The sequence below is a fragment of the Zonotrichia albicollis genome, chromosome 7, assembly GCF_047830755.1.
Source record: "Zonotrichia albicollis isolate bZonAlb1 chromosome 7, bZonAlb1.hap1, whole genome shotgun sequence".
Lineage (NCBI taxonomy): Eukaryota > Metazoa > Chordata > Aves > Passeriformes > Passerellidae > Zonotrichia > Zonotrichia albicollis.
In genome coordinates this window covers 34,718,642-34,744,227 of record NC_133825.1, presented here as the reverse complement: position 1 = coordinate 34,744,227, position 25,586 = coordinate 34,718,642, and the positions used below count along the sequence as shown (strand labels likewise).

At 39.0% G+C, this 25,586-nt stretch overlaps 1 protein-coding gene across 3 annotated transcripts in view; it reads left to right on the top strand.

The window, feature by feature from the left end:
• Positions 1-2,761: 2,761 nt before the first annotated feature.
• Positions 2,762-25,586, top strand: part of PLCE1 (phospholipase C epsilon 1) — a 136,557-nt gene continuing 113,732 nt past the window's right edge. For 2 of the 3 annotated variants that reach the window (XM_074544988.1, XM_074544986.1), the window contains exon 1: positions 3,396-3,553. The gene's annotated coding sequence lies outside the window, so the exon portion shown is untranslated. Of the gene's footprint in view, positions 2,911-3,395; positions 3,554-25,586 lie in introns of those variants that run through there. The other variant, XM_074544987.1, reaches the window with a different exon arrangement.

Sequence of the window (25,586 nt, the reverse complement as noted above, 5' to 3'; positions counted from 1 at the left end):
AAATTGCCCAAGTAAACTCACATTGCTTTAGTTTCCCCATCTGTATAATGTGAATAATACTTAACTATCTTACAGGAATGTGTGGAATGTAATATTTATGCATCACTTTGAAGTTCATCTCTAAATCAATTCTGTAACCCAAACTTCAGACTGTATGGTTGGTGGAAGACTGTGAGACACACCAATATTTTCTGGAAGCACTGCATTTTTCTCTACCTATGAATACCGTATTTGTGCTGGATGTGTTGTCTTTAGTTTATCATCAAGCCTGATGGAGCAGTAGGGTATAATGTGATGACTAACAGAGAGTTCTCATGAGAACAGGGTAGACACTGATGTACAGTGAGAGAGAAAACTGAAGCATTCTCATGGCACTCTCTGCTTGGCTGAGAATGTTAAAAAGAAACCTTGACCCGTGAATTAAGTCCAGCAAAAAAATACTTTCTTCATCTGTATAACACTGAGATTGCCAGGCAGCTCAAAATTCACTTCTGCAAAGCTCAGATGTGGGATTCCCCCAGAGAAAGTGGAATTCTGGCTGCCTGCAGAGTTTGTCCACCTTGGGAACAAATTTGAAAGGAAGAAGGTGACTTTTTTTGAGAGGAGTCACTTCCATTGTGTGTACAACCAGGGAGAGATGTCCTGGCTAACACGACACCTAATCCTAACACCAGCTTTCCAACTTGTCACCAAGGAAACGAGCTTCCTCCCAAGTAGGTCTGCTTGCAGCAGCTTTATTACATATATCTGGACACCATTATTTCTTCTTAGTCAAATTTTTCTCAACCTGCAATGCTTCGTAGCAGGGATGCAATTTCTGAACTGGTAATTGCATAAATACATTCTAGGAAAATACCAGTTCTGCAGCTTTTTGATACTCATCATTACTTCTTTCCTACACTTTCAGAGAAGCAAATGTCCTGGAGAAAATGAGCATCTAATTACCTTGTAGAGAGCACCTGTCACTTTTGTATCTCAAGTGTAGCTTTCACAGTGCTCAAAAATCTTACTGTTATTAAATAATTGTCCAGTATCCTGATGAAATGAGAAGTCTTCAATTTACACGTGAGGAGCTGGATAAAGAATAAAATCCTTAATACAAGGAATTGCTCGAGCTTGTTATTGATCCCCAGTGTGCTAAGTTGGCCCATTGATATGTGCCTGAAGACAGATGCCTTTTTGGCAGGTCAAGGTGATTTCTCCAAATTTTCCATTCAGTAAAATGCAACACTTCCTTTTCAGTATAGCATGTCTTTTATTGTTGGAGGTTTGGAAGTTGGAAAAAAAGTGCAAACACATTGTAAAGGAACAGTTATATATATTTTCCCCTGGAATAATGTGATAGCAACTTTCCTACACTCTTTAAAACAAGTGGAAAAGCAGAGAGAAACTGGAAAAAGCTTCTGTGGAAAGGTTGGTGTTGCCTGTGTGTTTGGAGGATAATTCATTGTCACTATTGTAGAGCTGAAAACCCATTGCATGGCTTGCTATGAAGCAACTGACATAAGTTGTAGTGTACACTAGAATATTATTAATTAAATGTATTTTGAGCCAATATTCAGGCTCTAAATATATGAAAGTATGGAAAAATACACAGATCACACAAAACATGAGTTGGAAAAGATTCACTACTCAAATTTCAGTTTCTGCAAAATATTGTCTTACGGCATTTTTTGGATACTATATGCACTGAATGAAATCCAGGCCATGCTGGAGGCAAAGGCAAGGATAAATTTTCAGCAGGACCTGGATTTTATTCAATATATATGATATTTCAGTATAGGATGATCAACATTACAAGTTAACTACCTAAATTAGTTCAGACTGACCATGTGTTATGTCTTTTAAACAATAAATTATTTAGATGGTATTCTGCTAAAAAGATTAAGGTGCTCTTCTATGGTGGATGTATTTTATTCTCTAATAACCAGAATCTATAAGCCAGGGAAAGACTCAGAATAGGTAATAAATGTAAAGCCAGGAATTAATAATGAACAAATATATAACACACTATACCTGACCTGATTTGTTTTAAAATTCCAAATAACAACATAAAACCTGTTTGAAAACATGTAACTTACCAGTGGGTAACTTCACTGGCTTTTTTGATGTATTTGTTGAATAGAGTATTTGCTAACAGACCTTCTCCACAGTTATTAGTGTCTACAGGATATCAATACTCTCGTGTTATGCTCACAAGTTAATTGTTGCAATGAGGTGATGTGTGTTTGCTCAGGTAACAAAGTAGAATATGTAGGGATAGATCTGATTTTCAGGTGGTAGTAATCTAAATAGTATCATGTAAAATGGTACGACGAGTTCCTTGCTTTGAAAGAGAATGAAATAAATGAACTCTAAGTTTTACAGCCCCATACTGGGACACAATCCCTGCATACCTTTGTTATGAGAATCGGTGCCCTTCACATAAAAACGTCCTAAACAAACACGTGTTAGCTTATAGCCAACTCTCGCCAGTTTAAAAACTGAGAATGGTTCCTTTAAACTAGAACTTTACGAGACTTTTCTTTCTTCTACTTTCGTACAGAAAAAATCGCAGGCAGAGGTGCACTGCTGCCTTCACCAAACCGCGTTGTCCCGCAGCGATGATGAAGCCCCGCCGCGTTCCGCTGCCCTCCGCAGGCTCCGCTGCCCGCGGAGCCGCTGCGGGGCGAGGCAGCGGGCAGGCTGCGCTCCCCGAGCCGCTCCGGGCGCTGCGGGCGGGGGGCGCGGGCCCGCATTCCGATGCGCTGAGGCAGCCGCGGCCCGGCCCGCCCCCGCCCCGGCCCCCGCTCGCAGGGCGCGCACGGCGATGGCGCTGGACCGGCTCCAGCCGCGCGGGACGGCGCCGCTGCTCCGCGGTGCGGAGGCGCGGCGCTGGGGCGCTTGGCCGACGGCGCCCGTTCGCGGGAGGTAGGAGGAAACTCTTCCGCGGGCGGCTCCAGCGGGCAGCTCCGAGCGGCGGGACGGGACCCGGGGCGCGCTCTCTGGCTCCGGGAGTCCCCTCAGCGGGAGCCGCCCGGTCCTTCAGGGGCAGCCGCGCGCACGCGGGGCCGGGGCCAGCCGTTCCCGCTGCCGCACTTGCGGGGGCTCCACTTGCGGGAGCGCGGGGCTGCCCCGGGCAGGACAAGGAGGAGCTGCCGCATCCCATCTGTCTCGGTGCAGGGGATGATCCTAGCGACCGTCCCTAGGGCAGCCATCCGGTGGGAGAAACCCGCTCTCCATCGAGGAGGGGCGGTCCCGGGGCACCCCTCCCTGGCGGCCCCGCGCCCTCTGTCCGTGGCTGACTGAGCCGGCGGCGCTGCCCCGCGGCCCCTCCCCAGCTCTCCCCGTCCCTCCCGAGCCCGGCGGGGCGGTGCGCGCCCGCAGCCCCCGCCCCCGGCCCGCCGGGGAAGGCGCCTCGCTCGCTCCGCCGCCCCGGGCAGCGGCGGCCGTGGAGCTCTGGCGAGGCGGGGGCGGCCCCGTCCCGCAGAGCGCTCCGCCGCCGCGGCCCCGCCGCCGCTGGAGTCACCGCCGAGCCGAGGAGGAGGACGAGATACCGGGGGGACGCTGAAAGGTGCGTCCCCTGCACACCCCGCCCGCTCTCACGGGCTCTTTCCCTGACTCCCGAGCGTGGTTGGCTCTCCTCAGGGGCTCTCTGGGGCCCCCACGGCTCTCGTGGCTCCGGGGGGCTGCCGAGGGCTGCCCGGCCGCTGCGGCCGTGCCCGGGGCGGGCGGGGGCTCCGCTTTCGGCCATGTTCCGCAGCCCCCGCGCCCTCCCCGCCTGACCTTCGGCTTACGGCTTCTCCCCCTTCCTCTGGCAGGGTTCAAGGAAACTCCAATTGTAAATGAAAATTGGGGTGGGCTGCCCTTATCCCACGTGCTAGAAATTGTTCTCAATTCATCTCTCGCTTTCTCTCTTCCCCTGTACAATGAGTTGTAATTTTTACGTTCAAGTCTGGCAAAATTTAGTCCCAGCTTGGTGCAGCGCATCGGAGATGTGGCGTTGGAGGGCGCCTGTGGCTGTAAGGGACAAGGGGTGCTGTGTCTCCCCCTCAGTGGCTCTCTGCTCTTTGGGGGTGCTGCAGGCCCTGACACCCAGGCGTGGAGGGGCAGTGCATTCCTCCCAGCTCCAGACTTCTCTTTGCCCCACTTGCTGAAGTGCTGTTGAGTTAGAAAGACTCAAAGTCTGCAAACACTAGAGAAGTAGTTTTGCTGAAGTGTTTGTAGGATCAGGACCAAAGTGTCTAGGTGTGATGCTTATCTGTTCTGCTGCACCCTCTTGGGATGCCACCAGCACAGGTGATAAAGGGAAGAGCCTATACAGGTGACTGTGAACTGGGCTTCTTCTGATAAGGGCAATGAAAGAGCTGGATTAAGAGTGGTAGAGAAATGCCTGAAGGATCAGCTGTACTTCAAGGAACAGTAAAATGTTTTGTTTCATTGTGAGGCATTTGTGTAAGGAACAGAATTGGCCTTCTTGTTCCATTTATTATTATAAAGTTTTCCAAATATTTCCGTCCTCTACATTTGTATGACAAAAATTTGTAAATATTTCAATCATTTACATTTATATATTTGAAAGAAGATCAGAGAATCTGTCAATTATGAAGCAGCCTCTTAGTAATCACTGCAGAGCAGTGACTATTACGTAGTTTAAGAAGTCATGTTTTTCCAGCTACATACAATCATCTTTGATCTGTGCTATCACATCCCTTAAAAAGTCAATGGCAAACAACCAATGTTTGTGATCGTTACAAAAGCAGTGAAACATACAAGGTGAAACGTGAAACAGACACTGGTTTGTGTAGTAGGAAGTGCTCAAGAGAAATTCACAAGAAATATTGGACATGGATGCCCATCTGCACAAATTTGCAGGGGATTTCTAAAAGTCTTGCTTTCCTAGTGATCTAAATAGAATTCATTCTTGCCACATGGAGGTAGTAATCTCAGATGCTGTAATGAGTTTATTTGTGTTTTCATACAAGTTAAAGTTTGAAAACACAAATAAAGTTTGTTATTTAGACTTTGTGACTATGGACGAGGCAAGTGCAGGTCCTGTCAGTTAACATTAATTTAACGTGATGCATTTTATGCAATAAAAGTGTGATGTCCAACCAGGGCTCCAAGACATTAAAAAGGAAAAGAAATACCACAAGGTAAAACTTTCAGATCAAGAAATATGGAAGCCCTACTGCAGAATAACTAATATCTCAAAACTGTGTTAAACATAGAGCAAGTTCATGGAGATGATAAGGTAATTTGAGATTTGGAAGATTTGTAATATGAGAAAAAGAAACTCTCTGTATTAGGTTATCCAAAAGAATGTAATGAAACAATTTGAGCACTATTTGTAAGTATCCATAGAAGAATTTCTTTTATCAAAGGGCTGTTTTATTTGTTGTATATGAAACATGGGTGTTAAGATCCTCTAGTGACTAGAACCTGCATGGAAATCCAATATAGGACAAGGCACATATTGAAAAGTGACAGCTGTGACTGTTCATGAAAGATTGTAGATTTATAACCACTGGAAACATTTTGCTTAAGTTAGCAGCTCTTCCTTCTTTTTTGGAGAAAAGCAGCTATTATTTACCAATAGTTCTTGGATTTGAAGTGAGAATTAGTTAGAGAAAAACTTCAGTTATTAAGGAGGCAAAAAGTAATTAATCTATTATTTCATTAGAGGGCCATGATTTGCATAGGGATTTTTTTATTAAACATTAAGGGGTTTTTTTTAGTGATCATTTCTGTGCGTATTGCAAGAGCATTTCTTTAGGAGTGTTTTCTTCTAAACACTTCTAAAACACTGATAAACACACTTCAGAACTTGGGTTGTGATTTTGTTTCTTGTTTCTACAGCACTTAGTACAAAACAGATTTTGGGTCATGACTGACTCCTAAATTGTATAAATGACAATGATACGTGTTATTAGCAATAACTCACATCTCTTTGTTTGTTTGTTTTATATACTTCTTGAAAATACCAGTAACTGGAAGGTTGGAACAAATCATGCAGTTCCAGCGTGGACAGACTTTCATGCCTGTTCACAATGCAGCCATTGATGGTTTCATTGAGCAATGTCTGTCATTTGATTGTGCAGACAGCAGGTTAACAGCACTCTGTACCTTTAACATGCAGTCTGATTCGTTTGTAAGTAACACTTTTCATCATGTCTCTGTTTTAGGAAGCTGTTAGCATGCTAGCATTAAATCCATGTTTTCCTTAATTTTGTCCCTTCCTGAGCTTTCTTAATCGTTTAGAAGAGAAGTGTTGCTCATGTACTTGAGGACCTACATGACTGAGTACGTTATGTGAGAGCCGTCCAGCTTACAGCTTACACTGCATACTGCTTTATTTGTCTTGGCAAACCTATATATATATATATATATGTATATCTGCTTATGGGTAGGGTTTTCCATAGTCATGGAAATGCCAGATATTGGTCATATTTCACTCCTTGACGGTCGTATTTCACTCCTTGATTTTTTTGAGCAAAACATCTATCTGCTGAAACAAGACTTGTGTTTAAGAGCTGAGGATAAGGTGCTGACAGACTTTCTATAAATTTCCTATATTGGGAAGTCTCTAATATTTTTACTCTGTTTCAAGGCACAGAATTTTGGTTTTTACTTGAAACAAAGAAGTTAATTTGTAAGTATATCAATGTGTGATCAAAGTCTGGTCCTCTGGTTTCTCCTACTCTGTCACGTTGACATTTCTGTGCAAGACATAATTAATGTCACTGATTTTAAACTAGGCCATCCACAATACTTTCTTCTTAACTGCCCAGTCATTCATAAATAATCCAACATGTTCAAGCAGGAACTTGATGTGGCAGCACTTACTGAAACCTGGTAACCAGAGCTGAGAGGTGTGAGCTCAGCTCCTCACCAGAATTATCCTTCTTCCAGAGCCCGCTACGTTGCTCCAATTTATCAAGTGTCAGTGTAATACCAGCTCTTTCAGTGAATGATTTAGAGCAGCAGAGACACAAACCTTGTAGAATATGTGACGTGCCCCACAGAGCTGCCTCCTGCATTCTTTACATCTGAAACTTGTGTGTACTTGGCTTAGCATTGGGGGTACAGACAGTGCAGGCTTGAGTCCTTTAGGAGGAGGTGTCTGTGGGCCAGTAGAGGTACTGTGACATTTACAGTACTCTGAGGCATAGCATTAGGGTTTAAATAGGCTGTCCACTTGGGATGCTTTTTATTCTACATTGCTATCAGTAAGTAATATTTAATAACTTGTTACAAAATTTTCAGTGATGCCTCCTCATTAAAAAAAATGAGTATACTATTGTATTCGTCAGTTGTAACATTTCATAAGTAATTTAAAAATTAAATGCTCAGGCATTTTTAGTGTTCTTTATGTTACTTATTTCAATGTTTTAAATGAGACACAAAAAAGCAGAAACACTGAGAGCAAAGTTGAAGCTACCAATTTAAAATATTTTGTGGTAATGGTTTTATTCTGTTAGTATGCACAAGTGGTGCATAACTTGCATCTAATAATAGTGTGTTTTCTTAAACAGATGACTCTCCAGTTGTGTTGACCTTGCCTTGTGTAGTAGGACCTTGCTGTCTGCTGTTTCAGACAATGCTCTGATGTGAGATCTCTCCTCCCACAGTATTTTCTCTGTCTGTGCTACAGCATACAGCAAGAATGCTGCTGCAGTGATCTTTGGTATTTGAGGTTTTTGTTACACTGCATCTTCTTTCAAACATGTTCATAATGCATTCTTTTACTCCAAGTACAAAACTCTGTTGCTTGGATTAGGTTTAATTTCTTTCTGTAGTGGTACAAATACCTTTCAGCAGTGTTTTGGGGAGAACCAACTTGGTTTCCCTTTGGAATTTAGCAAGATAAAAAGGGATCATACCAGACCAGCTACTGCTCGGTGCACTACAGGCAGTTCACATCAAAGAACAACCTGTAGATTTCTTCTCGAGGAACTTTCTTGATATGAATGCCTCCTTTTTAATTCCTTTGAAGTTTTGGATTTGTAGCTATGTACCAAATTGCAAGGGAAAAAGAAAACACAGTGTTGTAATATCCGGGCTGGTTTGCATTTTGAAGATGGTATTCTGCTTCTGGTCTAATTCTAGGTGATTTTCATACTCTGACATTTTTCAAAGATGTATTTTCAACCAGTTAGCTATTGTTCAATGTGGACAAGTATGTTAAAATGCGTTTATATGAGATTGTTGCCCATTGGTGTGCAATTTCTAATAATTGGATGTTATTTTTCTAACTTTTTCTAGAGTCACACTTCCAGTGACTTTCAAGTGTTCAGATGTTCTGTGAGTACATGCATTGTTCCTACTGAAAGCAGTGGGGAAATAACCTCATTGCAGGTATTTCTTGTGAAAGCTCTGAGTTTCTGATCACTCGCTGTGCACCCATTTTAGTTCAGGACACTTGGGGAAGCAGTGACCATTGAGGAGTGTCTCTGCAAGGCAGGCAGCCCCTGGGTTTCTGACTGCAGGCTGAGTCCCTGCTTGGGTGTGGAGTTCATATTCACTCCTTAGCTGTGCCACAGCCTGTGGTTTTGGAGCGTTTTCAGTGGCTGTGGTGTCAAAGAAGACCAGGCAGATAATGCTTCTTGAAGTCTTTTGTGTTATGGTACTTCTTCATTTTTTACATAAAAAATATTTCTTACTGTGGCTCCTTTAGAGCCCTTGAAGATTTTCAGTGTAGCCATGAAAAGTCTGTTGTTTGCATTTTTATGTCCAAAAGACATATAAAAAGGGAAAATCTTGCATAATTACCTTTGTATTGTTATGATTGCACCTTTTTGTTTGTTTGTGGTTTTCTTAATAATCAATTTATGGAATAGACAACAAAAATAGAAACAGTGAAATCAAACAGTTGGACACCTGCTGGAGTTTTTTTTGTCTTAAGAGCCACTCAGAATGTTGTCATTATGTGAATATACATGTCTTCTCATTCTGTGCTTTTATTCAGAAAAATATATGCAAGAAGTTCAGTGGTGATTTCACTCAGTAGACTTAGAAATGAAATAGGGAGAAATAACAACATGAAATAAATGGTTTCGTATGTGTGTCATTTAAAAAAATCTCCTTGACAATACCACTTAGAGGCATTCCTTATATCATTAGCCTGGGTAATTTAAATATTTTAGTACAATTATAGGCTTTTTTATTCTGTTTTTTTTTTTTTTGATGGATTTAGAATGTAGCTATCAGTATTCCATCATCTTGTGAAATTATATTAGCTTAGGCCAAGTCCAAATAGCATTGGGTGCTGTCGTTTTAATTGTGGTACTTGTTATGCTTTTGTCCCTCTAGTTAAAGCAGATTTCAGAGACTGTAGGACTGCAATACAGTTTAAACTAAATTGCAGTACGAAACAGAATTGTTTATTAAATATTTAATAAACAAATCCTTTAATTTGTCTTTAGATGTGTCAGGTTGAAGAAGGTGTTTTTTTTTACCTAAGCCAAACTAGCCTTCCTGCTAATTAAGCAGAAAACATTTGTAGATAAAAGTCGAAAGTTGACTGTTTCTCATTTCCTATCCTTACCTAACTTTTCTAAAAGAGAATAAAAGTTAAATGTATATGTAGTACCCTGGTATAGGAAGGCTGTGATCATTAAAAATGAAGCTTTAGCAGCCAGTTTCATTGTGGAGAAAGAGTATAATATTAATACTGTTTGTTCTTGTTTGTGTTAAGCAGATATTGTCAACTACCAATCTATTGGTGCTGATTGAATTTGTTTATATATAGTTATGGGAACATTTTGGATTTGCAATAAAGAATATTCTTGTAAAATGTTAGTTTAGGCCCATGACTAAGAAGGCATTTATGAGTCTCTTAAATTATTCAATGCTTTTTTTTTTTTAGTGGTCAGCTGAAATTTTTTCTTGTCCCAGCAAATTTCTGAGCTATGGCAAATGTTTTTTGCTGGATCCCTGTGTCACTCACTATGAACATTTTTTGGAAGAATGTTTTGCTTGCTCTGATTATGTTCATGCAGCAAATTCTGTAACTCTGTCTTAAAACTTCTTATTTCTTTGTAGTAGGAGATATAACGACTTCAGGGATCAGGGAAAAAAGAGTCTTGTTTAAAATTTTGCAGTTTCATTTGTAGAAAGCAATATGATACCTTGAAAGTCAGTGACATTTTGGATTGTAAATGGTCCTTCTGCTTTACCAGGATAAGGAAATACTAAAATTTTAGATTAACTTTGGGGGCATTGGAAAAATGATGGGGTAGTTTATGATATTAATAAATGGATAATAGCTACAACTGAGATGTATCTTCACTGTTTTATCTCATCATTCTGATCCATTCTGGGGACATACCAACAAACTGATTTTATTATGAAAAATGTGTTTAGAGCATCGAATTCCAAAATCTCATTTTCCTTCAATGGAACCCTCCTTTTTTGTCTTAGAATTATGAAACCATTATTGTTTCCATTTGCATTTTGTTTTTATAAACAAAGGTTCTGTTTTTAAGGTTCAGATTATGAATAATTATATTACCAGTACAACTAGTAATTATATAATAGTTCAACTAGGGCTTCTGGAAAAACAGTGCCTCTCTGAGTACATGACTGTAAGAATTGGCAATACTGGGAATCCCCTTCAGAAATTAATTCTTTATACTTTGTGAACTGTGATTCTAGATTTGCAAGCCAGGTTCAGTAGTGGTGTGTAGAAATAAACAGTTCCCTAGACAGCAGCCTATAAAACAGGTCAGTGTTAAAATATGCAGTAACATCTTTCAAATGTCTGTTTAGCATTAGACTACTATGCCTGCCTGAATTCTCTTTCAGAATTCAGATCATAGCATTTATTTGGAGTTTTGTTACCTGGTAGGTGTAGGAATGTTAGAGATTCACAGACAGTAATGGGTTCTCTGGAGATCTTCACTTCCACCCTCCCAGAAGAGGCAAGTTTGTGTATTCTCTAAAAATTTGTGAATATCATTCTACTTTGCCCAAAGCTTAACTTCATCTTCGTGCCATCCCCTCGTTTTCTTCCACATGGTTTTTATTCTGTTATGCAAGTCGATAATGAAAATGTTTGTCCTTAACAGTCAGTTATCTTGTTGGCTAGGTGCAGAAAGCTGGTTTTGAGGCTAAAATTTCTGATTTTAGCCTCAAAAGATACTGTACCACTTGCAACAGTACGGCATAGTATTGTCCTTTTATAACAGCTTCAGTGCACCCTTGAACTTCTTTTCAGCTGTGGTGCTTTACAGAAAGCTGCATAGAATTGACTTAGGAGTTAGTGGGAGAGCTGTAAAAATATTTGAGGAAGGTGTGTGCACAGATTTAAAGCAAAGAAAATTGTTTGGTGTGACAGCATTGGAGCTCTGAGGTTGCTGTTGAGAAGAATGGAAAGCCCTGGACAAAAGAAAAAAAAAAACAACCTTCAGTTTCTTGTTCTTGCTTGCACTTGCAGTTAGCAAAACTCTCCCATACATTTTCGGTGCATTTGAGTCAAAGAAATCAGTGGATAATTTTATTTAAAAAGCCTTTGTGGCCTGGTTTTCCCGCCTTAGCCATTTTGCTTACAATAAAGCTCTATTCTGTGAGCAACCATATGCATCCCAATAAAGGTTTTAAAGTTTGAATTGAGACAGAGACTGTCTCAGCTTTTGGCCAGCAAATGCAAAGAAAGTTGGCCATGTTCCCTCTATTTGCCAGAAAAGCATGAAAGCTGGGGCCCCTCCTCTGTGAGAGAGAAAGGGAAGCTCTGATCTTTCTGCATACAGAGTTTTGCAAGTATTGGTCCTTGACATATTATTGGTATGACTTGTCTGTCTCTTTCTTGCTTGACGTGACCCAAAGCCCCTGAGAAAAGATCTCATATCTACAGTGAACTTGTATATATTAACCTGGGCTTTTTTCTCTGATAATCAGTTTGGTAGTACTTTTTTCCCTTCTAGTTGCAGTCCTAAATATCAACAACTAATTCCATGTCTCCAGAATTACAGTTTTTTTGCATGTGGCTTGTCTCTCATGCTACTAAATCTAAAGATTGCTTACTTTTTCAATATTTGATGTACATATGGGTGTGTAATTAAAAAAGCATAGATATTGTACTATTTATTGCATGTTTGTGTGTAGGCATTTCTACTACTTGGTTTGCTCGTATTCAGGGCTTTGCAACTTTCAGTATTCAGATAATCTGACAATCCCTTGAATGATGTATGACTATATAAAATAAGAATCTTAAGTTATGAAGGAGACTATCCATAAAATTTAGACTATTTTTAATGTGTTCTGTTATGGTTCAAAAAGAATTAATTATTGTAAAATATTTGAAGTTAAAATATTAAAAGTCAGAATATGGGTTTTATAATTAGTACATAATAATATCTCTTGCACATTTTTTTTTACCATAACTGTACCTAAGATTATGTATATGTTGCTGTGTAATATTTTTCTGGTGAGTGAATCATGGAAACTAAGCAAGTACTTTGGTTTTTATGGTTATTATAAGCAGTAGTTATGCACACCTGGATTATGTACAGCTATTATTAAGTTGTATAAACAATGTACACCCAAACTGCTTGCTTTTTCTCTATAATTACGAAATTTATATAGTGGGTACAGTTTTTGTTTTTTAGAGCAGTACCTTGTAAGATTAGAAGTGCTGAAATGCATGCATTGTATTTTCAAAAATAAGTTTAAATGTGGTAGTACTACTACCCTTATTACTTCCATAGCTGTTTCTGCTTTTATGAAAGCATTAGAACACTTAAATAAAACCAACCAGCATTAATGAACAAGTAAGACACCAGAAAACTATACAGAATCCTTGAATACTTCAGTGTGAGGAGTGTGCTGTTTCTAATTAAATTTGTTCTTATATTACTCTCATGAAGTGTTCGAAGTTTGTCAAATACTCTGTGAGGTGTAAGGTAGATTTTGTGTTTGAAGGTAGAGCTTGCCTTTCCTAAACTAAATTCAATTCTACTGATTTTTCTTTTTTCTTAAAGGTAGGTAAAAAGGGAAAGCAGATAGTTTTGGAAATCAGTAAGAAGTTGTCTGGAATACAGTGGATCTGAGTGTGACACAGTCCCCACTAAATTATCAGGACCAGATCTATAAGGAGGTACTTACAAGATTGCAAGATAAACTCGTAATAAAATAAAAGGGCTACTGATAAAAAATTAAAGAATCAAGAAAAAAGTTGATCTAGAACTTGAAGGAAAAGATGAAAATGAAAAAGATTTGCAGGAGCAGCTAACTGTTTTGAGGTGTGGCAGTAGCATGCCTAAGAGGACAGATGAACAATATTTAATTTGAAATCTCAAAGGACAGGTTAGTCTGCATTCATTTACGTATGCTGGTTTTATATGCTCTTTCTTCAGAGGTCACCTGCGGTTATCCATGAACTGTATTCTAGATGTACAGGTACTGTATCTTTATACCTCATCTCCACATTTCTCACACAACCTTGTGAGAAATTGACTTTTCCTTGTGGCTTTCTATATCCTAGGAAGTATCAGAGAGGAAAGCAATACCATCCACATTAGAAACTGTTACTATTAAACAAAGATCTCCGTACAGTATGCAAGATATTGGTTGGAAAAGGGAGAGCTACAGTCTGCCTGTTGCACCTTGTGAGCTGGACCAGGTGGGACCCTCCCTGAGCTACCATGTGTAAGCACTTTCTGTTCATGTCACCATGAACGTGACCAGTTGTGGCACATCACTGAGAGGCATCACCTTGCAGACTGTTTTGGAGCAGGTTTTTGTTTTGCACGTTTTGAAACATTACAAGGTTTTTGTTGCAAGCAGAGCACTGTTGCCAGCATCAGCCCTTGTTTTGCTCAGAGCTGTGTAGACTGCACAGACCATTACTTTTCCTTGCTGCTTTGCCTCCCTTCAGGGATCTTTTCTCGTGCCAGTTATTACTTCATAACACACTCAGCCGCCTGCTGGGGTCAGCGCTGGTTTGAACGGTCTGTCCTGCAGGTGAGCCTCCTCCTGCACTGGTCTGCAGGGTTTTCCCCTCAGCGGGATGAAGTCACTGTTGTCATCTTGCCCAAGAGAAGTCTGATTACAAGGCCTTGGACTGCTCCTTATCTTTCAGTTTGCTGGTTCAGTGCTGGCCTGATAGTGTTTGATTCAGCATTTCAGAGTAACCTCCTCATCCCTGTTCTTGGTGACATTGAAAAGTCCATATTCTTACTGCTGCTCGAGTGTTACTTGATAATTAGTTTCCCTCAACTTCTTTTTATCATTTGTGGTTGTGCCTAATGGTGAGACAGATGACCTCTTGTGCTGGGGAGCTGCAGGAGGGATCAGTGGGAGGACAAGCCCGGGGCTGAGAGTCTGCTGCAGTCCACCTGGGTCAAGAAAGGCAGAAAGTGGGTGAGCTGGGTCCTGATTCTGATCTTAAAAATCTCATAAAATGGTTGGGAGCAGCAGAGAGCGGGGCCTGAGCCCAGAGATGTCAGCAACATAGCTCAGCCAGAGCTGGTGCAGTCCTGAGCTGAAATGGCTCCTGGCCTGCTGTGGGGGGCTGCAGGTGGGGCTGCTGATGCCGTTTGAGGACTTGGTGTTCTCAGAGCCCTGACAGTGCCTCTGATAAATGCCCGCATTGATCCTGTCCTGGGTTAACACCATGGAATGCTGTGCTGCTTGTAGCATTCATTATCGTGCCCAAGAACGGTACAGAAAACAGAGTGGTTTGGTCTTAAACTGTTACAGCAGAAATAACCTTGAGTGTTTCAGCATGCGTCTGCTGGCTCGTTATCTTTTACAGTCCTTTTGTGGTTGTGTTCTTTGGCTTGTTTAATTGTGGCACCAGCTGCTTCCTCTGTGGTGCTGTCCCTTCTCTACTCAAGTTTAGAGCCTGGATCAGGCATATGTGCACACCTCCTCCCTTCCAGGACCTTTCTGACTAAATACAGGGAGTAGAGTTGTATTGAGTTAATGTGTTAGCAGCAGGGCTGCACAATCAAATGGATGCAAACAAATCTTTCTGCTTGACTGAGAAAGTATATATGTAACGCCCATTTTTATGTAATATGTTATTACAGAGGCATATTAATATAAGAATGTATCCTAGGGTGAAAGAACCAAGATGATTTCCTAGCAACATTTTCAGATTTTAATGAAACAGTTTTGTTTGGATACTAGCAGACTCTCTGGCACGTATTGCCAGTTAAGTCAAAATAGAAAAAAAGGTGTTCTGGAGAAGGAAGTGTCATTTTCCAAATTATGACTGCAGTTTTTAGCCTAGTTTCTTATGGAAATGACTTTGTAAAGGCGCACTATGTGTCTGTACACATTTTCTTCCAACTTTTAACTTGGCCTGTGGTAACTGGGTTTATTACAAAGTGCAGGTCTCGAAAATGCTAGACTCAATAAATTTCATGCAGATGTAACTCAGATATAGAAGAGAAGTTCTGTAAATCATTTTGGCTGGGAAGAAGTCGCACATTAGTTGAGGGTCTGTAGAGGAGAAAGACCTTGGTAATACCTTAGCATTAAGAAAAGCTTTTGTTGGAAGTGGCGTCACAGTTATTTCGAATTCATTTCTTCTAGGAGTAACTAAGTTATATAATGCTTGATTATTGTGCATTCTCTTGTTTTAGATTGTACTTTTAGCTACTCTACATGAACCTTAAATATCCTCTGAGATGCTTGTCCATTGATTTTACCAACAACTTCATTGGGTTAAAATTCCATCTATTCAGCTGAAAGTACAAGAACTTTTTGAGAAATGTAAGAAGCTTTGAGCAAGTGATTGTTTGTGTTAGATAATACAGAATTAGCTTTTGCCACATATTCTTAACTAATTAACTACAGTGTGTGGACCGAAGTAGACTAAAATCTGGCAAAAAGTCCCATCTCATCAAGGGAGCAGATTTTAGTGTTTACAATTCTATATTCTTACTATTCTTGAAGAAGGAGCTTAACTGTACTACCCATGAGTGACCTGTTTTATGAAGACTGAACTTAAATTGAATACTTGGTGCAGGTTGTCTTTTTATCCTGAAATAATGGGTGAAGTACAAATGCACATTTATGAGCCACAGATTATAAGTACAAGTAGTCAGAAATATTTAATGGACTACTTTCTTAAAGTGTCTGAAAGATAACCAGGAAAAGCAAATAAATACCTCCTCAGCAAGGATGTAAGTGTTCATTACGATGATTTTGAAGGTTCTCAAATGAAAGATCACCTAAATATGTCACAATCATTAACAAAGACATGCTATGGTAATCTTCAGGCATGTTTCTCCTTCAAATAGGTTAAGTTGTTAAAGAAATGCAACTGAGACTTAATAAACATGGAATTTGTTTTGTATTTTCTATATTTGACTCCATTTATCTTGGAAGATGTGACAGTATATTATAGAAGAAACTTTGTAATTTTGATTGTGGGTATATTTCTGTCCTATTTATTTATTGAGTGAGATTGAATAAATAGTATTTATAATTTGAATTGCAATGAGGCCTACAGGGGTTTTAAAGTATTAAAACATTTAATTTAAAATGATTACTGAAGGGGTCTTTCTCAACATAATCAATTTTATCTGAACATAAGGAACATCTTCCAGCATCCTGAAAAAATAATTTGCAGTCGTGTGGTGACTTGCTGCTTGCACATTTCATTTTAGCAAGAGCCAACATCTTAGAGGTTGCTTCATGGCTTGAATTAGATGTCAGGGTGGGCTTTCTCCCAGAGAATGATGTGACTGATAAAACCATCATAGGAAAAAAAATTAATGTAGTCTTGATTTGCTGAGCAAATATTATTTGAGTAGTGCTGTTTTCAGTGTCACAGTGCATAATATTTAGAAATATTAGAACAGTAACAGTAATATAGAAATAGTTTAAATGTATTTTCAGGGCTGCTGAATCAATAGTCTTCTGAAAATTCCATGTTTTTAAAGAAGATAATTGATTACAATTGAAGTAAACAGGTTGTTTGCTCTTGCCTTGTTTTACTTTTACCCTGTTTTTTACTCTTATATTCTCTCTTAGGCATAATAATATGCACAGGACATAGCAGATGTTCAAAAGAGAAAGAATCAGAGGTTAAATATTAAGTTTCCTGAATGAATTGCATTAATAGATCCAGAGTGGCATACAAAGAAAATCTATTTTGAGAAAGGGAAATTGCGCAGTAATTTAATAATGTCAGTTTTCAGCATTTGAAATATTTTTCTTTGCTTTTCCTTAACTAAAGTGTAAATGCATAAATTGACAAATGACTGAACTTTTGTCCTCCTACAGATTAGCATTTAATTTTTATTTGGAACATATACTGGGGTTTCAAACTCAATCTTATTGTAGTTATGACAGCTGAACAGTAACATTAAAGTTATTTCTCAAGCCATGTTTTAAATAGGACTACTGTGGCTTAACATACTGTGACTAAAAGTCTTAGCTTGGGTTTACAGAACATAAATTGTAGTGATATATGTGCCTTTAACATACCCTCAGACATTTTAGTCTCAGAAATATTTTTATTGCAGGTTTGTTCTGTTCTCACCAGCGTGGCTTGAATTACAGCTAATACAGGACAGAGAGAGAGAGGGAAATGAGAGAAGATTTGGGTGCTCAAACGAGGAAAATGCTGTAAGGAAAAACAAACAAGACTAGGAAACTGAAGTGTTCTTGCTGTTTGTTGTGTCACATCTGGATTGGAGTAATTTTAAAACTTCAGTGGGGTGACAGGTTGATATGACAAAGTGCAGTTGCTGTTTATGGAAATATGTGTCAGTGTGGCACATAAAGTCCCTTGAAGGCATGGTTTCACATTGGGTACAGATGCTAGTGAGCTCACATGGGAAGACTACTGGCAGTGGCACTTTGCTGTTAAGCTGAGCTAGATAAGAAAGAGGCTTGCCAGGGCTAGAGATTCCTACTGGACATGGGGTTTTGCTTTGTGATGTGAACCTCTCTCTGCCGTAGGAAAAAGGAGAATGAGAGTTAATGGTGTTTGCATATTTGGTAGAGGGTTCTTTACCTCGGGGCTGAACTGTCACTGTGTTACCAGTGTCCAGGCAAATAATCCTGTGCTGTAGGAACTGATGTGCTGGTTTCTGTCCCTGATGAAGTGTGGGTCCCAGCACAGGGGGTGGAACTTTGCTGGGAGGCGTGGGTGCTACTCGAGGCGGGGTGTGGAGTGTGGCTGGCATGCTGTGGTACTGTAGGGCTTGGCCAATGGCTGGCTGACCTCTGGAGGCTTGGAGCAGCTGACTCAGACAAATGGTATCCTCTGGTTAAGGCAGCATCTCCAAAAGCATTTCTCACAGGTGTGGTAGGAGGAGACTGGGATCAGAATGTAAAACACCCAGTTCTGTCACTGGTGTGCCATTGTGAATTTGTGATTGGATGTTTTTTACAACTGAAGGCCAACATCTGTTTCCTACTTACTTCCTTTCACATCTGAGAACTCATCTGGCTTTTATCTGGCTTTCTGTAATTTGTCCTGCTCACGTACTTAGTTTGTTTGTACTAATGACTCTTTGAAGAGAGAGTTTGATAAAAACTATGATGGATATGGTATGCCATTTTGCTACTACATTAGTCTGTAGTCCCAGGTTGGTGTTGACTCTTTGGAGTCATAATCAGTTCATATTTCCAAGTGGTAGATTTTGAATGTGATAACCAAAGTCTCAGCATATTAGTTTTTGTCTGTAAGCCCTCCATTTTGTATTAATGTTTTAAGTGATTGATAAATATAAGTACGTACTATAATTTCCCCCATATTTATTAATTGTATTTTGATGACAACAATTATTTTCATCAGTATTTTAACAGACACAATTTGAAATATTTTAAAAATAATTTCAAATCAATGTGTGTTGTGCATAAAGCACTTTCAATTCTTCTTCACTTCCATTTGATAGACTTAGAGCCTTGATCAGTAGAAAAGTCTCCTGTTATTTTTCAACATATTTAGTACTGGGTGGCCTTAATGAAGGGACTTACTGTGCTTTAGCAACTGAGGAGAAATGGCATAATTTGACTGAAGTGAAACCATGCAAATGAAGGGGTGTGTGTGTGTGTAGAACTCGAGAATTTTTTTAAGGGTAAGATGAAAGTTTGAATGATGGCATTGAGTTCAGGGGAACTATAAAGTTTTCAAAGGCGGACAAAGCCTTGAAATAGGATGATGGATGAATTATTTTCAAGTCTGAAGCTCTAGGTGCTTCAAAGGATCTGAATGACTAATTGTTGGTACTCAAACACACATTCAATGTGTGGGCAGGGCAGTTGGCTTAAAACTCAAACCTCATTTTTAATTGTGTCTATTTTTTTGCATGGTTTGTATGATTACTTTTTAAATTTCCAGATCTTAAATTCTGATGACGCTAGTGCATTTGTTTTTTACTTGCTTTTAAAAAAATCCTTTTATTTCTCACTGTATTTCTTATTTTTCTTCTGTATAAACATTATTTAGCGTATTCTTTTGTGTAATATAGTTTATTAATTGTCAGTAATTTTCTTCTCACTTTTTATTTTGTCTTATCTTTCTGAGAGATGTACTTACCAGTGATAAGTCTGCTGAATTCTGTGCCTTGAAGATTTTTGTTTTTAATTGTACTGCGCTTTATTTTCCTGTGAGTGACTCAGTGCTTGAAAATCTTTTTTATGCATTTAAGACTGTTTTCACATTCCTCAAAAAATTAAGAAAAGTTATTCCAGAAGTACTTGTTCAAAGATGGAGAAGAATTATTCTGCCTTCAACAGCTGGAGTTGTGCATCTCAGATAGAAGGGCTTGTTCGTCCAAGTGTCAGTGATGGAATTACAGCTTCCAGATAAGGTCACTTAGCATGAAATTCAAGTAACCACTAAACAGAAAGTTTATTTAAACAGCTTATTACAGGTCAAATCTAGAAAGAAATACAGAACTGATCCTGACAGTGAGATAAATGCAATTTTGGCTTCTCTCTGTGCATCTCCTTGGCAGAAAAGGAATTCCTGTAAAGAAATGAAGAGTGGAGCTGGTATCTGGCAGAAGCTTCACATTCTCCCTGATGGAGTGATGAATGATGAGGCAATTGAGAGGGTTCACCATCTGGCAGACATTTGCATAGTTTGAGACATCTAATACACAATTATGTTTAGATAAGTATTCTAGAAATTAGAAAAAAGGCTCTAACTTGACAGGACATATAAATACTGTAGTTCTTTGAGATTTTTTTGTTGTTGAAACACAGATGCTGGTGGTAAATCTGAAGTTCTGAATGATGCTCTTTGCCAAATCAAATGTTGTTATAACTTGCTTCCAACTGTTCAAATAGGATTTGTGCACATCTTGAGTGATTCTTAAGAGTCTAGCTATTTCCTTTTACTGTTTGCCCATAGTCCCCTAGGGAGAAATGAGGTTTAGAAAATGGTGATGACATGTTGGTGCCCTGTTATTGTGATAGTATCTCCTGCTTGTTTCTGACATAAAACACTGTAATGAAGAACTTATAGTGTGCATGATACAGCATAAATTGAAGAGGGCTCAATAAATGTGGTTTCTTACTCTGTTTAAGGAATTGGTCTGGAACAAACTATAGCTTACATACTAAAAAACAAAGCCCATTATTCTTTTTTAATTGTAAATGGATATTTCTAATATACAAAACATTTTCCTGATCAATCAGTTTTCTCCTTAAGAGCTTGAACTGGGATTATAGTTGTCAAGCATAGTTGTTGGGGTGATGTGACAAAGATGATCAGTAGTTTTATATCCACTTACTGTGCCAAATTGTTTTCTGTAATTTCCCAAGAATCTCTCAGTAACTGATTGCTTATTCCTTAGATACTATGTAAATAACAGTAATTTGAAATAATTAATGAAATCACTTGGTTGTTGGTGGGTGTTTTGTATGCTGAAATGACTTTTGCTTAGGATAGTTACCTTGTATACGTAGCACGTAGGATGAACACTGAAGAAATGGTTGCAAATGTCCCAGTGTGGCCAGGGTAGAGGGGAGGATTGTCAGGGTTCTTGCACTTCCCTTTAGCTGTTTTGAATTACTGTCTGTCTCAGTCCAAAAGCAGATAGTCCATGGAAACCACAGTATGTGTTTAGTAATGTCATGTATCTGTTTCAGTCCCCCTTATTCTCTGCACTCATAATCCTGGCCCTACCAGGCATTCACTGAATTTCCTGTGCAGCTTCCATGGCATCATACATACAGAATTGCATTTGGCATCACTGACAGCACCCAGCTTCTCCAAACAATCCCCATCTTCACCTCGACACCCATCCCCTACTGCCTCTCATGCAGTTGCTACTTGTTCCCACAATCCAAAGAGCATCCTCAAACATTTACATGATCCTCTTTTCCTTGACAGCCTAGAATTGAAGGGCTTTCTAATTTCACGTGATGGTTCTGGTCCTTCACATGCCTTTTCTAAGACTAAATAATGCTCTAAGTTCAACATGCTATATTTTGTTTTCACTGAAGCAGAATTCTGTCTGACTTCAGATTGAGTAATGAGTTACTGGTTAAATGGATAGTAAATTAATACAGTTTTGTAGTCTTTGATTATGTTGGATGTTTTGCCTAGACTGTTGTAGACTGCAGGTCCAGATACCTGGGGATTAAGAAATCATTAAATGCTGATATTAATTGTTATTAATACTAATTAGAACCAGCTTGTACTTGAAGTCTTAAAATGCATGCAGTCAGTAAATGGAAAAAAAAAAGTAGACAAATTACTTTTGTATCACATGTTTTCAGACTTAATACATTCTGAGAATGAGTGTGCTGAATGGTTGCCAGGTTGTTTATTTTAATTACTCATTTGTCTTTGTTGGCTGACCTCTGCATCCACAATGATTCACTAACGCTGGATCTAATGTCTTATATTTTTACTTTCCTTTACTGATAGAAGGAGCACATTACATTTCTGACATAACTTAGGCCTTGTAAAATGAACCAGTGTCATTATTAATGGATTTCATCAGCCAATCTAGTGGGTTTAGAAAATGCCAGCATGTACTGAGTACAGTGCAAGCTTTGCTGTCTGCTTCAAATGCTTTTATGGTCAGATTTAACTGTAAACTACATCAGTGTGGATGTACAACGGGAAGAGTATGCTTTTGAATAATTTCAGCTTTTTTACATGCAAGTGCATGTGTATGTTTGTTTGAGGATTTTATATGGAGATCTAGGCTTTGGCCACCCAAATGCAGACGGGCAAGTAAAGGAAGCCGCAGGGAGTGATAGTTCTGCATTCTGCAGTAAGATACGAAATACAGTTTTATTGGTTGAGCTTGTGAGGTTTTTACTTGATAGCATATATAACACTGTGTTAACACACTTCATAGCATGTGTAATGAATTCCATCAGTTTCAGGAATTTGCTGTGCACACCGAGTTGAAGTCTGTTGGTTGCAGTGGAAAGCAGACGCTGAGAAGAGTATAACTGAGGACACATGAAACCCCTGTCATCTGTTCAGCAGAGCCACAACTTCAGATATTTCTGCAGTTGTCCGTAGATCATAGGCTTTGCCAATGTGGTATTTACTTGCTATCTCATGAGGTTTTGCATCATACACTAGACATACCAGACTTAGAGAAATTTCAGGGTGCATTTAGACATCCTAGCAAACATGATCTAAACTGAAGCTTCTGCTGAGATGTATTGTCCCTACCAGGCATTCCTGATATTTTCTTTTCATGGAATACAGTGATCATGTGGCTGCAGTTTGTTTGGATGAAAAGAATAATTTTTGACTTATCAACCAAGTGAATCAGTTTGACTCTGTGGATTCACGATCTCCAAATGAGTGAGGTGGAGAGAGTGGGGACAAAAAGAGAAGAGTGAGGAGAGGAATAGGTCTACCAGTTTTGGTGGCAGCTACCTGCTAGATTGACATAGTTGAAATATCAAATTATGTTTGCAAATTGCAGAAATGTATAAACCATATTAGGAAGCATTTTCTTCCATTCCCTATGCTGCTCATTTTCTCCCTTGAGCTATTGTAGCACTTTAGTACAACCATACTACGAATTAGATTAGGAAGATATTTTAGCTGTGAAGTAACTTGAGTAAAAAGATTCTTGAGATGTATCACATTTGCATTGCAGTCACATTGCAGTGATCACAAGGGGATGGGAACAGCTGGACATGCAGTGGGAGCTTCTTATGCAGACATTATTCTTGATGACTTGGATTTCAAACAGGCACAGATGGAGAAGAGTGATACTGGTAGAGAGAATGGGCAAGGAAGGAATGGAGAGTAGTATGGCCTCAGCAGCTCAGGAGAGAGGGGTCCAACAGAGCCAGTGTTGAGGGAGATTTGAGATAATTTCTAGAGAAAAGAAAAAGGTCTGAGAGAAGCTGTTTGGGGAGGGAGTGGAAACACTTTGGTGTAAGAGAGAGATGGGAAAATTATTCCATTATTATTAGTAGGAGGAGAACTGTGAAAGCTCAGTCCTAGTCTGTGAATGGGCTTTTTGGATAGTCAGGGATATAAATGGGCTTCTGGTTTTAGTAAATTTCTACTTACAGAAGCAAATCAGTGATGTCATTAGTTTTCTTTTTTAATGTTTCTTCATAAAATACCAGTGTAATTTAACATACATGGTCAATTTCATGATCTTAAAGTCATTGTGAGATGTTAAAGTTGCATAATAATGTTGTCTTTTTGCACAGTAGAGTGATTTTTTGTTAGAGCTTCACTTAGCAAAAGCTGTAATGAGAGGTATAATACTTGCAGTGACAATCCAATCCATTAATTTTTATCCTTGACTTAGGAATAATACAGGGAGTACATTTATGTATATATCATGGTGGCAGGAAAGATAAATCAATAGAGTAAGACATTTTGATAGATCACAGGATTCTTTGAAAAATCAGTGCTGAAGACAACTACTAATAGACATGTTTTATACCTTTTACAAAGAATTATTATTACTTGATAAAGCAGGAAAAAAAAAATAAAGAGATCAAGAAAAAAATCAGTTGCTTCTCCTTCCTAAATCTTTCTCTTTTGATCAGCATCACTGCATGTAGATTTCGACTGAATGGCCCCGATTGCCAGAAAAAATAAGATGGGCTCCATCAAGTGTGTAGTGTCAAAAAGTTACGTAAGCTGTCATCTGTGTATTTGAAGAGGAGGGACTGGGAAGAGGGATAGGAAATGATATAATAAGAATTGCTGAAATGCTTTCCTTTTTTTGTGTGCATGTTGGTGGTAGTGTGGGGTTTTTTGTTTTTTTTTATAAGTGAAATAAGTGAGGTTGAAGAAAGTGGATTAAAATAAATTTCAGGGTACAGTTTAAAGGTAGCGGGACTACCAGAGAATGTAGACTTTAAAAACTGCAGGAGTGTTACCTTTTCATTGTATGTGCCCTGCAGCTGAGCTGTTGCAGTAAGTGATAGGGTGCTCTGTGATCTGTGTTGGTAACATGACTCTTGTCCTAAGACCCAAGCTTGCCGCTCCATTGAACTACTGCTATCTCCTTCTACACAACTTTTCTATGAACTGGGGCTGTTATTTTCCTTTCTGGTGCGAAATCTCTCTAGTACAGGATCCGAGTTTGCCACCTGGACTCTGATCTGGCCGATCTGGCATGCACGTGCGCTTCGTAATGGGTGGACAATGTAAAACTTGTGGCTCTTTGTTCTCTGTCACTTTCCTTTGTAACCCTCCCTATTTTTAAACCAGTAAAATTGAAATCTTTATTGAAGTATGAAATTGCATTTTTTTTCCATGTACTAGTGGTAGTTATTGTATGAAGAAATAGTGCTGTTCCCGGCCTAACAATCTTTTAAGCCACAGATTTGTAGCTAAATGTCACTTATTTTAAATTTTTTTCCTTTTTTTTTTTTTGTGACCCTCCGTCCACCGTAGCAAATATGATGCATTTAGTTACACTTATTAATTTAATTTGGTGGGAAAATGGGATGTCAAATATCCCATGAACTAATGATTGTGTTTACCTTTTGATTGGTGCCAGACTGCCTTTGGATGAAGGTTAGCAACCAATAAAAAATGGAAGCTGACACTCTAAAATGGATTAAAATAAAATTGTTAATCATAATTACTTGAGAAGAATATCAAAATAGATTTTACACTTCAAATTAATCATTGTGCTTTGCTGCTTTTTATGCCCCCCACAATTTCTAATTCTATCTACTATGGATGATTTAATTATTATGTGTTGCTGAAACACTGATTTCATCATTTGCCTTTGTTTTCTGCTATTTTTCAAACTTTAAAGTTTTATTTTCTTTTGCTTGTTCCTATTGAATTTAGACTGTTCTGCTAAATGTAGGCCTTAATATAACTGCCTACATTTTCCATAGTTTTAATAGTACATGTTATGTTTTGCAGTGGCAAATGTGATAAATTGAAGTATAAGTGCATTTGTTTAATTCACCATGATTTATCTAGGCATGTCTCTTTTAGTCTTCTGTTTCCTTTGTTGAGCTGTCTGTAATCTCGTATTTTCTGACTCCAAGGTTTATTTCTAATATGCTGCTTGCAGGAAGGTAGTTGAGAATTAATGACAGTGTTGAAAGGCAGGTTAGCTTTTTAGCTTAAGGCATACAGTAAAGGAGTCAGAATATTATTTGTGTTTCAGTTTTACTCTTCATGCTTTTTTAGTTATAAACTTGTGGTGAAGATACTGTGTTTTCTT